We start from the raw sequence: 13,065 nt of genomic DNA, 5'->3' as shown, positions 1-13,065 counted from the left end.
TAAATCTGTCTGAAATCACTTGCTAATTATATGTTCTTGTATAACTGTAATAAAGTGTCACACATGAAAAAATAAATTTATCATCCACCAGCATCGGTGTTGCGCAAACAGAGATACATACGCCGCTGTAAAAATAATTTGGACTAGTTGTTCTCATCTGTTGGGCATAGTAATATATATCGTGGTAAAAGTAACTGTCAATGCATGCAATTGTCCTAAAAGAAAAAGGAATTGTCCAGGTCGTAAAAGTAATTTGTTTTGGACTGTGGACCAATTCATCACCAGATCAAGGATGGAAATTAAGAAGAAATAATCTTCCAATTGCTGATCCTTGTTAGTTAAGCAACAATTTAGTTAATTTAAACCCAGCGATGATGCAAGCAAGCACTTGCTAGTCTGGTTGGTAGCCTGGTTGACCGTGGGCCAGCAGCTGAGAGAGAGACGCAGTCAAGCAAGCTTGATAGACGACGATGTTCGTTGTTAGGTCGCCGTTGAAACCATCCAATATACTCCTAGAGACAAACAACACAGCGAGCGTTAGAGAGCTACCTAGCTGACGTATACTACATGCTACAAATGTTACACTCTAGACAGCAGCCTGCTTCTTGCATTGTCCGACTCGATACGTCGTGTGAATCAGTTTTTATTGGCTTTAGCTTAAGCAGCTCTCCTGGTAGAGCTGAATCTGTTTCAGTGAACCATTTAGTAAAACAGTTTCTTCTTGTTTGTAAATTAGTGAAGTGTCCAAAATACCCTTCTGTTTGCCTCTTTACATTTTTTTTTCTTTTTCTTCATTTTTCCTTACTTATTTTACATTTTCCTTTTCTCTCTTATCCACTGAACACAGCACGCATTGTCTTCTCTCACTACGTAAAAAATAATTTTTAGCAACGGTTCGAATTTTTTGTAGGGGCGGCTGGTGATGGAGCCGTCCCTACAATGGCGTGCTCGGGTGCCCAGACACCATCCGCCCCTACAAATAGAACTGCAGGGGCGGCTGGTGTTACGAGCCGCCCCTACAAATGGGGTCTGATTTGTAGGGGCGGCTCAATCACCAGCCGCCCCTGGAAATGCTATTTGTAGGGGTGGCTAGTGATTGAGCCGTCCTTATAAATGGCCCCGTATTTATAGCTCTGATTTGTAGGGGCGGCTCAATCACCAGCCGCCCCTACAAATGCCCCCCATATAAAACATATGCAGCACATTCTTTCTCCTCGGGTCACTCACTCCAATCCGTGAAAAAAAGATGGAGAGGCCTTGGACACCTCCCAAAAATTGTTCTACTAAGGGGGAAAGGTTTTGGTCTTAAATCCTTTGGTGGAGAGGTTATAGAAGGTAAGAAAATGCTATTTCATACTTTTTTTTGAAGTTTTAATGGTTGGTTAGTGAGTAATTAGAGTTTTGTTTTTCTCTCTCTTCTATGGTGCTTGAGCTACTTATGAAGCAAATTAGACCCAAGTTTTAAATGTACTAGGATAATTAGGGAGAGGGAACAAGATCATACCCTTATTTAGTCTATGTTTCTTCATTTTAGTGAACAATTAGTTAGTTTTATGGATGTTTCATGTGCATGTGGATCTAGATCTAGGGTTTGATTTTTTTATTAATTTCGTTTTTATAAATTTATGTTTGATGAAATTGGACTAGGGTTTGTATGAAAGATATTGGGTAAAGTATAATTGTTGCTAATTGTTGTCTTTGAAATTGTTTATTGTAATCAATAATTATGTATTTTTTTATTTATAGATAAATGGGCCATTAATTAATTTTCCTTTACCATGGTGTGTTTGTATGCTTCATGTAATTATATTAGATTTATATTCATATATATCTGAAGTATATACAATTATTCTCAAGTAATTATTAATTTGTTTCATTTTTATATATATCTGAATAAGTAGTCATTTAATGTTTGTTTTGTTGTTGTTGTAAAAGATGGAGTACAGGAACTCTTGGATGTATGGTTCGTTAAGGTTCAAGGCAGGTTTCCGTGAAGAGGTGGATAAATTTATTGAAGCCGCAAAGAAGCATGCAACGACATTGAAAGAGAATAAGGATACAATTATTTGCCCATGTAAAGATTGTAAGAACCGTATGGCATGGACAGATGTGACTATCATCATATCACATTTGATTATGCGAGGATTTGTTGAGGACTACATAGTGTGGATTCATCATGGTGAAACGATTATTGTTAATGATGAGGATGAGGAGGATTACGACGACTGAAACCATAGAATCCCTGTCCTAATATTCAGCAGAGCTTGATGCACGAATGGATTTCGAGTTTGGCAATGAACAAGGTGGTGATGCTAGTGGTTGGGATGGTAACAACGAAGGTGGTGCCAATAATGATGGTGGAGCACGTGTCGGGGATGAAGATGATTTGGAGGACATGATTCGAGCCCTTGGATTAGAGATTTTACTAAATAGCCCGAAAGGATCTAGAAAATTTAGAAAGGATGATAAATGCATCGAAGGAGACTGTGTATGGTGTTGAAAAGGGTTGTCCGACACATTAGACATTGCTATGTTTTGTGGTTGAGCTGCTCATCCTGAAGGCTAAGTACGGCCGGTCAGACTGTAGTTTTAATGATCTATTGCATCTCCTGTCATAGGTGCTGCCACAACCAAACTCAGTTCCTACCAACACATACCAAGCGAAGAAGGTCATAAGTCCATTGACAATGGGGGTTGAAAAAAATCCATGCATGCCCCAACCACTGTATACTTTTTCGTTGTGAAACGTTCAAGTCACTGGATAAATGTCCCCGGTGTGGGGCCAGCCGGTACAAGAACAATAACCTTCACGATGGGGACAAAGCCTCCACGGAGAAAAAGAGGAATAAGAAAGGCACAAAAAAGGTGGTACAAGAATCTCAATCCCCTAGAGGACACTCCTATTAGGCAACGATGCAAAGTAGAGAAGAATTCCTGCCTTGGTAACATGGTATGTGCCAGTGATCGACCGCTTGAGACGTATCTTCCTAAACCCTAAAGAAGTTGTACTCATGACATAGTGGGATGATGAGCCAAGGTGGATAATGATAAGATTGAACACCCAGCTGATTGTAGTCAGTGGCAAAGGTTTGATGAGAAGCACAAAGGAGGATAGACTACGCAACTCCCAAGGGGCTGGTGTTACTCGAAGACGTTATGGGGCAGTTCATCCTCTGGAACAAACGGGATATTATATTGACTGCTTCTTCGCTGCATTCCCCCTCTCTCAAATTTAGTAGCGAGTTGTTGAGGTCGGGGAGATATTTTCACCGTCTCGTGACCCCCACATTCCTGAGATGCCACATTCTTCCCCGCCTCCTAGCGAGCATGTGCCTGATGAGATACCACAACCTTCTCTAGCTCGTACCGAGCAAGTGCATCATGAGATACCACAATCTTCTCAACCAGCACAGCCGATATATGAATAACGAGTGCCTTCTGAAGAAGCTGCAGCACAAGAAGATGAGGACGTGCCTGAATGGGAACTTTGAAAGAAGCATCCAATCACCATAAGGCCAGTTTATGTTCCGATCAAAGATATCTCGTCGGTGTCCAAGTGGTATTTCCATGACCAGTTCAAGCCTGAGAACCAAGTTAAAAAAGTCCCATCACGGGGTTCTGAGGAGGCCTCACTAGCAAACTCCACCAAATTACAAAACAGTATCCAAATGTTGATGCCATCAAATGGTCAAAGGATTGCCCCAAAACATATGAAAGAGGCAAGCCCTTCCTACCAAACCGGGACATCCAACGCCTACCACTTGGAATGAGAAGGTTTCATGATCGGTACTTGCGTGTTCTCCCAACGAGTATAGATATCATACAAGTATGCTTTCCCACCGGCACATTTGGAAGTCCAGCCGGAAAAATTGTCTTTGACTTCAATGACATGTAAACATGCTTTCACCTAGGAGAAATGGAGATGAATCTAATTCGCACATGATGCCTGTAAGTCCTTGTCCTCTCGATATGATATGAATATAATATTTGAATTTTGTTGTAACTAACCCACGCCGTGATTTGTAGAATGCAAGTGCACATTGTCAAACAAATGCTAAGTGTAAAAGTCGGGTATGTGGACCCTCAAGCTATAGCCCAAACAAATTTCAATTACCCTAAATGGTGGACACTTGATGCCAAAGAGCTAGCTACTGCAAAGACTCTTTGGGAGAAAGAGCACATCCGTACGGCGAAACTAAGGGAAGAGTCCCTTAAAGTTATGGCATACATTGCCCTAGCTTTCAAAAATCTCCAACAACACTCTACTATATGGCTACCATACAACTTCGAGTAAGCTCAACTCTATACTTAAAGCTTTGTTCGATATATTTTATTCGATGTAAAAGAGCTTATCTAGTTCTATGATTAAATTCATGCAGCAACCACTGGATTTGTATAGCCATCGATGTCGGGAGGAGCATGGCATGGGTCTTTGATTCAATAGATAAGGACCCGGCGACATACAAAGACTTCATATCGATTCTCAAGACGTATACATATCGACAATCCTCATTATCTTATATGTTTGTATACATACTTGTAACGTTCACTTTTGGATACTAACAAGTTGTATTTGCTAAAATAATTCGAACAGAGCATTTAGGTTCTATGTCACTAATCATCATGGAAGGCATGATCCAGCAAGGAAGGAAAAACTGGCTATAAAAATACTATGTGCGGTAAGTGTAACTTACTTCTTCAGTACTCCATTACATGGCTATCAAAAGCATTACTTAACATTTTTATATGCAAAACACACAGTGCCCCAAGCAGAAGCCTGGGAGTGTACATTGTAGATATTATATATATTCTATAATGAGTAACACCGGTACCTACAGGAGACACTTCTTAAGGGTAAGTTTGAACCTCTTCACCCGTAGTATAAAAACTTCGTAAATGGTATGAAATATTAAACCGAAACTTGTTCTTTTGTAGTGGAGAGAAGAGAAAGGAATGAAAAGAGACTCATACAAGGATGACCAACTCTTAGAGCTCGTCGGTAACCTTTACAACTTTATATTGGACCAGATTGTACACGTCAGAGGCGCCTAGCATGACCGAGAGTCTGAGTTAGGTATAAATCATCAGTACCAACACCTTCGTGATATAGAAAGACTAGCTCTAGGACGTTGATAACAATGTGTATGGAATTTATATATTTAATGATGGATTGTATATATTTTTGTGAATTGGACTTGTAATTGTAGTTTATAGAATACTCTTGTGCTTGTAATCGCGGTCGCGGGGCGTTCGACAACGCGAACGCGGTTCGGAACGTTGGTCGTGGCACGTTCAGCAACGCGATTTCGAATTATAAATTTTATTTTTTTGTGGAATAACATACTGTAGGAGATGTTCTAGATTGAACCGCCCCTACAAATACCTGTTTGTAGGGACAGCTGGTAATACGACCCACCCCTACAAATCTATTTGTAGGGGCGGCTGGAAACACCAGCCGTCCCTACAAATCAATCTGTATGGACGGTCTGAGAACTGTTCCTATAAATATATAATTTATAGAGACTTTTGTGTAGGAATGGCTGAACAAACCACTGCTACAAATAGTGTAGGACCGCTCCTAGAAACCCTTTTTGACATAGTGTCTCGATCCTACCACGGAAGCTTATCTTCTCCGTCCCAACAGAAGCGCGGATGAGGCGGCGATTGCACGCGCCTGCCGGCTGTGCGGCAAGAGGCGAGAGCGACAGCGGCGGTCTGACACGGGAACGACAGCGCTCGGCTCCACGTCGAGCTCCACCTCCTCACCGGTGCAGCACGCGGCCGAGCTTTTGTCGTTGTGGCCAGCGCCCGTGCTCTTGCTCGCCGTCGTACCCGCGCGGCCTCTCTGCGTGCGCAGGGGCAAAAGGGTCTGGACCGACTCGGTGTCAGACGAAGCGCAAGGAAGCTGCTATTTTGGGCTTCACCTCACGCTGCTTGCTTGTCTCACCGTGTTTTGCGGAGCTTCGTCTGTGAAGCGCTTGCCTTTCTATCAGTTTGGCATGGAGAGCTGTAAAACAGCTTCAGAAGCGGTTCAATAAGCTGTACCAAACGCTCCCTAAGAGCAGCTTCAATATGTGTGTGCTGAGAATATAGGTGCAAAAATATAAGAGAGAAGAAGAAAAGCGAGAGGTGCAATGTATTGGATACCAGGTGCTAGGTATAGCTAGCTTAGAACCTTCTCGCATCTGCTGCTTACTTTTACACCGTACCTTTGTCAAGAATATATAAACCAAACAATATTCATTCATCACGCCACTCTTTCTCTCTCTGTCAACGGCATTCATGTGAAGAAAAGTTAGAATATTATATTTTATTATATATGTGGATCCCGTCTTAATATGGATAAACATATTTATTTATATGTTGGTGGCGGATCCCATCTTAATATGGACAAACATTATATGTTGAAGCTTGTTTAACTAGTAGATCGAGCACCATGTGACATGGCTAGCCATGCACCTTGCTAAGAAATAACAAACTGGAGCTGCCCTAAGTGATCTTAGTCGTCTATTTAGATCCACACGGATAACTAGCTAACTATTAGAAAGGGGCTATTTAAATCCACCTACTAATATGTTGCTAATAGGTGCTTGACATCTATTAGCAGCTCTAAACTTACTAATAGAACTAATAGTTTAGCAGCTCCTAGCTAATAGTTATTTGGTCTATTAGCATATAAGTTTTTATCTACTAGTACTAATTTTAGCTACTAATTATTAAGGGACTATTTTTGGACGGCTCCACTATACGTTTTTTAACTACACACCATGTTTCTCACCTAAACATGTACAACTCCACAAACTCTGCTAAAAAAAGTGGGATTGGTGCTCTAGACACTTCAGTTTGTAGAGTTTATGGAGTAGTCCTTATTATACATACAATCTTCTATGCATACGCTTAATTTGCTCATTATATTATTCCAGTCCCTCATTCTCACTTTTAAATTAATGCATGGCTAATTCATTAATATTGTATGCATTTCAATTCCTCTATGCTAATTTTTTTTTGTTCTTTGATTTCTTCAATTACCCATTCATACGTATGATAATCGTCCTAGTATATACTAGTACGTACTAGCAGGCGTGCCAATTCTCCATCTGACTTAGTATTAGTTACGTACTAGCTCCATCGATCGATCGACGACGCGGTTAGATTTCTTCTTTCCATCCATCCATCCTTAACTGGTGTACTTTGTGCTTGGGTAACTATATAAAGAAACTTAAGGTAATTAACAAGTCCATTGTTTGTACCATTCATCTGCTGAATGATCAACTGATAGTCAACTCATAGCGCTATAGCAGTAGGAATAACTGGCAGTCTCTCTCGAGGAACTTTTTCACTCATTTTTTTTTACACTCAGGTTTTGGTGAGTAACCTTCCTTGCATGCAAAGTCTCGTCTCGTTGGTAATAAAAAGGTGATTAAAAACGTTTTCACTCAGTTGTTGACTAGTCGTTCGCTCTCTCTCTCTCTTATTTTTTTTTTAAAAAGTCTCTCTCTCTTTTAATAATTAGCAAGAGAGGAAGAGCATGTGGAATACATGCAAACAAAAGAAGCCCGGGCTAATTAAGCATGGACTCAGTTAATAAGGCCGGCCCGCGGGCAGAGTTTAAGTGGGCTGGGCCCAATTCCTCACGATCACACCGCCACTATTGCCCATTGACCAGTGAGTTCAGTATATTGTATATAGTATATGCTGCGCTGATCAGTTCATAAAAAAAATTGGGATCATTCAGGAAAACAACTGCAACAGCACAGCTTACTCTTTCACTTGGTTACTACCAAGCATAACTATAACTGCTCTCTTTAACTGCGCGGGAATCCCATGCCTATGAGGGCCTCCAATTACTGTTCACATTAAGGTTTACCATCGGCCACAGTTCGCTTTCTCTACCGTATGTGTGTTGGGGACATATTAGGGTGTAAGTTAGTTTAATTTTCACTCCAATCCACTTCAACACGTGGATTAATTGAGGTGGATATGAGAGTAGCAAAATAAGCCTTGAGGTGAAAAAATAGCTAATTTTTATCTCAATCCACTAAACACAGATTGATGAGATAACATGAATGTAGCCAAAGAAGCCCTTAAGGATAAGATTCCACGTGTACACCAACACGGATGATAGATGACACGCATTTGCGCGCGGCTGCATATCTTCTTTGCCATATTCTATGCTTTTGTTTTAGATTGCTACTACCTTAGAGATCTCTCTAGTGCTTTCGAATATACTTCGATTCAGTATTGTGCAACGTCTCTCCTTAACTTTCTTCTGCGGTTTCCAACATCAAACCCTCTAGTGACCTAATTAACCCTTTCACTTTTTGAATAATACAATCGGTTAACCTAATTGATTATTTCATTCCTGTAGGAGGTCCTAGAAGTCTCAACAAAGGAAAGAAATAGAGGCTCCTTACCGTGAGGGAAGTATATAGCAATAGCGTGACACTAATTTACCTATGTGGTCTTCCTGCCCTAGCAAGAGCGACTGTCTTGCCGTCTTCTCTGTTTTATTGTGGTTAGATCTGACCGCGACGAAGGACTAAGGAGAATAAGTTTCAGATTAGTCTTTCTTATTTTTCGATCACTACTATAGGAATCTTAACCGCGGCGGTCATTTTGGCTTAACCGAGGTGGTTCCCGAACCGCCTCAGTTAATTGATTAACCGTGGCGATCGACTTTACTCAACTGGCTAGTTTAATATGTATTAACCGAGGCGGTTGCATTAATTAAACCGTCTCGATTAAATCATTAACCTAGACATTTGATTAAAGATAACCGCCTCCGCTAAAGAATTAACTGATGCGGTTATTATTAACTGTGGCAGAACCTCCTAAATTATAGGGCCCACATGCACCTGTCACTGTTCGACGACCTTTGACATCTGTGCATATGTTTTCGGTAACTTAAGAAGACTGTCGGGTGTCCTCAGGGAACCCCGAATCATCAACAATTTCTGAGCAGGATCACGTTACAGAGTCATTGCAGTATTACAACATTTATTCAAATATCTACACTAGAGTAAAAACAGCGGAAGTCTTACAATAACATAATTTACAAAACAATAGTTTCAAACCTTATAACTAAGTTCGATGATTATTACAAAATGAAATAGTGGAGTGGCATTATAATATAATATAAAACACACAGTGAAACTGTCCTGCCCAAGGGCCACACATTTACTTCTCATCGTCATCACAAGGAACAACCGTCATGCAGCACGATCCAAAACAGATCTGCTCATGAGTCTCACCTGCAACAAGGGTCAACGAACCATGAGTACAAAAGTACTCAATAATACTTAACCGAAATAAAACTGATAGAACTCAGTAATGCCGGCTCATGGGATTCAAGATATGGCTTTAACAATAATCAAAGTTCTTTTACGTAAAAGCTCTTTAACAAAATTCTTTACTTCAAAGGTAAAACTTTATAAGTACCACATATGAATTTGCCATGATCCGTAATGAGATCATGAACTTCATATCAATCTCTTTCGCAAACCTTTCTCCAGTTCCAGTTATTAATACTACGATGATGAACAGTGAGTTAAGTCTCCATAACCGAGGAGCAACGACGATTCGAACCGATTAAACCCAGCTGGGGATTCCAGACCACACGACATATGCAGGTCTCCGACTTACATATATCAACCTACTCTCAGGTCACCTAAAATAAGAACGGGTCCGCACCACCCGAGAATACAGTACTCCACCATTCCAGCCCATGGCCACGTGGGTACACGCTATTCTCGCTATCTCTCCACTCCCACTGCGCGAGTAGCCATTCTTGTAATAGAATAGCCAAGTTAAGGCTTACCGGAGTATGTGGTTAGTACTACAATGTTTCACCTCATGCAATTCAACAACAGACGGACCTTAATCGACACAGGTGGAAAGAACCTGCTCACAAGACCTCCATGTCTTGTGGCTCACACACACCGAGTCCGCCCAGTCTAGATTTATTACTCCACATTCCCATATCACATGTTAACATAATTAACCAAAGTTCCATTTAAAGTTCGCAGGTGATAGGTAATCACCCGACTTTTATCGTTCTACGCATAGCTAAGCAAAACTAGACATATACGAATTTAAAACTAGTAATATGGTAAATATGGAATAACAAGGTTGTTAATATACCAATTTGGTTTGTACTTGACTCCTAATCACTTAATGCAGTAAAAAGAAGCAAAAGCGAAATCAATTTGATAAATATAAGGTAGGGTTGTATGCATCCGGGGCTTGCCTTCGTTGACGGAAAAGTCCGGTTCCTACGACGTTTCACAAGTATTCGATCCGACCTCAGCAGACGGATTAACCTCCTCCGCAACTTGATTAACTACTACGTGTTCACCTTTGTTCACTACACATAGTAATAGTGCCATGTTTAACATGATGCGGAGTACGAAACATGATGCTCGATGATGGATGCAAAAATTAACAATTTGAATACAACTTTCCTTCGCGGTACAGTTACAAGTCAAACTAACCAAATCTTTTTTGTACTACTGACATCAATTGCCAAGGATCATTACCAACTAATGACCCAAGGACATCACTCAATCAAAAATGCAAACAAAACCTAAATCACTAAAGGTTACTATTTGCTTTTATGAATTAATTAATTAATTAAGAATTATGAAATAAATCAACTTGTTCCAATTGACCTCAAAATTTTTGTAAATGTTCATTACATGATAAGTAAGTGACAAAACAAATTTCATAATTTTTGGACAATTAAATAAGCCTAGAAAAATCATGGAAATCCATTTATTAATAAATTGAGCAATTTTTATCACATTCAAAAAGTATTGAAAAACAATATTTCATATTTTTCCTAAATAATATACATCATATAGAGGTCACACAAAAATTTTCATAATTTTTGGAGCTCTAAATAATTATACACAAAAATAACAAAAGCATACACTATTCAATCATTTTCAAATCACTGAGTCACTGACACCTTGACCCCACCTGTCATCCCCTTCCTCCCGCGCTGACCACGGCAATGACGGCGCTGACCGGCGATTTCTCGCCGCCGGTGAGACCAACGGCGACAGCGAGAGTACCAACACACTCCCCTCATCACCCCGCGTCGATTGAGTGGACTATCGAGACTAATTACAGCGGTGCACGAGCTTGCCGACGGCCATGGCGGACACGGTGGCACGGCTGCGCTACGCCGACGACGTGAGACCGATAGATCAAAAACAAATAGCATGGGAAGGTTCAACAGCTCACCCCAAACACGATTGAGCAGAGAGCAAGACCGGATGAGCAACAGGGAAGCGGTTCAACGTGCACAGCACCCACGGTGGAGCAAGTGACGATGACGGCGATGTTCCGACGACTGCAGTGTACAAAATGGTCAATCAACTGAGCACAGAGCACCATGGCATCAAGGTGAATCTAAAACAAGACCGAGCAAGGACAGTGGCTCACTGTAGAGCGCTGGCCATGACGGCGCTCGCCCGACGGAGATCCTACCGGCCGTGAGGAAGAAGCGCGACGAGCGGTGGTTCTCGATGAAATCAGGCAACAAAGGTTGGAGGACTAGGTGTGCAAGGAACAAATGGAGCTATGGCAAGCTTTGCTGAGACAGTATAGGCGCTAGGTCGACAGCGGAAGGTCGACGGAGCAGCGGCGGTGGCGATGGGAAAAGCAGAGGAGTTGAAAAGGAGGAGAACGGCGACGGTGATTGGCTTTATAACATGGCCAAGGACACAAAGACGATGCGTAGGAGCTTCTCCATGCCAGCGCAGAGCCGAACACGGCCACGGGCGCGCCTGGAACGCCGAAGAAGGGCCGCCGGCAATGTAGCTTAAACGATGAACACTGTTCATCAATATTATAGAATTGCCATCCAGTTTGAAATCCAAGTTACTCCCAAATTTGTATAACAACTCAAAAATCTCCAAAAATAAAAGTTGTTCAAAATCAAAAGTTCTACAACTTTGCTTTTATAACCAACCCCAAATTCAATCTAGATTTTGAAATGAACTTTTGAATTCGAATAGGGGAAATTTGATGAATTACGCCTTTTCGAATTACTCTAAATTTTTCATAACAACTTTGAAAACTCCAAAAACAAACTTTGTATAACTTGTCAAGCTCTACACTTTTGCTTTTGGGCTCAACCCCAAAATATGCTTAGATTTTGAAATGAGTTTTTAGGGTAGGATTTAAATGCTGAAAATCAGGGTTTTCTCGAAAATTTAAAAATCCAAGCAAACTTTGAACTTGAGTCAAACAATATAATTCAACACATACCATATAAATATAAACTTGTTTTAGTGTATGCATCTCAAAGTTTTCACCAAATGCCAAATGCTTTGCAATGCGTATGATGACATGTCAGGTTTTAGTATTTAAACACCCGAGGTGTTACAATCCTTCCCCCTAAAAGAAATCTCGCACCGAGATTCAAAGCCATAAGGTAAGTAATGGAAAAGGAAATTTGTCGCGAGAACACATACAAAATCTATCCATAAAACAGCTGAGGTCCCTTTACAAAACACAATTTGTAGCAACCTAGCTCAACTAACATTACTCTATATTGACGCAAGAAACTCTGGAAATTTTTCTAATAAGTAATCTTCTGATTCCCAAGTAGCTTCTTCTTCTGAATGTTGATTTCATTGTATCTTGTAGAATTTGATTGTCCGTCTTCGAGTAACACGATCTTTCTGATCCAAAACTCGGATAGGATATTCGGAATAAGTCAAATTTGGTTCAAGTTCCACTCCTTCAACCTCAATATTTTGCTCAGGCACTCGGAGACACTTCTTCAATTGAGAAACATGGAACACATCATGCACAGCTGCGAGATGTTCTGGTAATTTCAAGCGATATGCCACTTTTTCATACCTCTCCAAAATTTGATATGGTCCAATATATCGAGGTGCCAACTTGCCTTTAACACCAAAACGGGTAACTCCCTTCATTGGTGATACTTTCATATATACAAAATCTCCTTTGTTAAACACCAATGGTCTATGTTGTTTATCCGCATAATTCTTTTGTCGGGATTGAGCTATCTTCAAATTACTTTGTATTTGCTTA

This window comes from Miscanthus floridulus, chromosome 6 (assembly GCF_019320115.1).
Source record: "Miscanthus floridulus cultivar M001 chromosome 6, ASM1932011v1, whole genome shotgun sequence".
Taxonomy (NCBI): domain Eukaryota; kingdom Viridiplantae; phylum Streptophyta; class Magnoliopsida; order Poales; family Poaceae; genus Miscanthus; species Miscanthus floridulus.
This window is presented reverse-complemented; position numbering follows the sequence as displayed.